The 2,357-nt window shown below is 35.4% G+C and overlaps 1 non-coding gene across 1 annotated transcript; it reads left to right on the forward strand.

Annotated features, from left to right (window-relative positions):
• Positions 1-1,774: 1,774 nt before the first annotated feature.
• TRNAW-CCA lies at positions 1,775-1,846 on the forward strand. The gene has a single exon. It is a non-coding gene; the product is annotated as a tRNA-Trp (tRNA).
• Positions 1,847-2,357: the final 511 nt, after the last annotated feature.

Consider the following 2,357-nt stretch of genomic DNA (forward strand, 5'->3'; position numbering starts at 1 on the left):
AAGAGATGGAGATAGAGAGATTATTATAGTGGTTCGAGCAACTGTGCCTACTCCACTCTTCTTTCACAACTCGTGAAAGGTTTGCACTATCACTTCTAGTACAAACTACTTCAAGCTGGCTTCCTTGATCACTAAGCCGGACAGCCACTTGAAAGGTTTTTCAACTCCTTGAGCTTACTCCGCCTCTATCAACTACTTCCTGAGCTGAGATGTTGGAAAAGAGATTTGATGTTTCTCCAACGGATTGAAGCTTGTCTTGATGTCTTGGTAGATCTTCACTTGAGAAAAGAACAAGACAGCTTCAGATTGTGAAGTATGATGATGGATATGCCTTTGAAAAACTTCACAACAAACACTAGTTATGAAAAGTTAAGAAGATGGAACTGCTTTGAAATGCTTTTCTTAGATTGAGAGAGTGAGTTAACCAGCACCTTCTTCAATGGTGAAGAGAGGTATTTATACGTGGAAAAATCCATCCGTTGGAGGGAGATGAAAATTTCAAACCTAATAACCAGTGTGTATTACTCAGTGGGCATTGTGCATTAATTGCACTTGTACTGTATAGCCGTTGGAGCAAAAAGCATTATGGCTTTTGTCCTTGTTCTCTGACAAGATTGGACAAGTCTTTTAATGCTCATTGTCTTTAGTGAAAATTATTCCTAGGACACTTTGTGTCCGAATGATTTTCCCAACTGATTGATAGACAACATTCTCATTTTTTCCTTTAATGAGGGTTGCCTTTTAACAAGTCTGTCCTTGACTTGTTTGTTTAGGAACGAAAGATTGTCCTCATTTTTCGTCCTTTCTTCTTAAACGAAAGTTCCTTTTGTCGAAGCAATCTATCCAAGACTTGCTTTAGTCCTTCATTCATCTGTAAGCATCTTCCGATCATCTTCGGCTCTTCATGTAGACCTATTCTACTAGTCTCGTGTATGGTTTGACATTCCATGCCTATGTCATACGAGACTTTCTAATAAACGAAAAATAGGGGTCTACAGCCTAAGAGAGTTTGGTATCATCAAAATCTAAATACATTTGTTCCTAACAGCCGTCAAATGAGGGTACCATGGTGTTACTCACGCTCTAGCCATTGTTCATCCACGAAGCTTGGTTTCATGTCTCCTTAGAACTGAAGGATACAGAGGTACGAGCTTATAGAACAAATCCTGTTCAAGTAAGGTCGTGATCAAGTCTCAGAAATAGAACCTTATATTTTTGTTTCCAGATTCGTAGTTTCCCGATGTGAAACAGTTTGCAGTTTTTGCTGTTGAACTGAGACTATTAGACTAGCACAAATGGTTGATTTTGCAGGATACAGAGGTATGAGCCTATAGAACTACATGTTGATTTTGTTAACGATAGTTCTTTCTTCTCCCTTGACGTTTCTGAAAGTAAACCTTTGAAATAATAACTCCATCAATCTTCTTGTTATAATATGATCTCCATTTGTTGGACATCAAAAGTGGCACAAAGATTCCTCATAGACCCACAGCAAATCCTAATGCAACACTGATGTAGATATCAACATGTAGAAGAAGCTTCCTATTTGGTCTTAGATCAAGACAATTTTAGTCTTAAGCATATGATTAATTACCGTAGTATTTTTACATTTCATCATCAATTATTAATTTCATCATATTTTTTTAAAAGAAATTTCATCATATTTATTCTGTTTGTTAATTAATTAAAACGAATGTCAATTGTAATCATGTGAGAGTAATTCTAAAGAAACAAAACAAGTATAAAAATATGTAAGTTAAAGTTGTTCAACAGTGGATCCGTGGCGCAATGGTAGCGTGTCTGACTCCAGATCAGAAGGTTGCGTGTTCGATTCATGTCGGGTTCAATCCTCCCTCTTGTATGGCCCAAAATCTGGGTTCAATTCAATCCCCCTCCCGGAAAAACAAAAAAAAAGAAACCAACTACAGAAATAGCTCTTCTAAAAACAAATAGTATCGTTGATTCCCCAAGTTCTATACATGGCATTCTTATTTAATGATTAAATCTTATGTCCATTATATTCTTTTAATTCGCTAAAGGTGGATTTGAAAAATCTCATCCGCTAGATAGGAGTGCAAATCCAGTCCAATTCTATTCGTTAATAGTGGATTTAACATATTGGATGCGGAGGATGATTGATTTTAATTTTAAAAATAAAATAAATTATAATACAAGATTTCTAGCGTTAAAAAATCAAAATCACAAACTTTCAAGCTTTTCATTAAAAACAAACGTATATCTAATTTTTAAATACAAATAATTAATTTAAATTATAAATCTTCGTTCATTTTCAATTCTTCATCTTCAACATAGTGTTGAACTCGGGATTGTAACGCCACGAAGAAGAGCTAATCTGA

Source organism: Ipomoea nil, unplaced genomic scaffold, assembly GCF_001879475.1.
Source record: "Ipomoea nil cultivar Tokyo-kokei standard unplaced genomic scaffold, Asagao_1.1 scaffold3162, whole genome shotgun sequence".
Lineage (NCBI taxonomy): Eukaryota > Viridiplantae > Streptophyta > Magnoliopsida > Solanales > Convolvulaceae > Ipomoea > Ipomoea nil.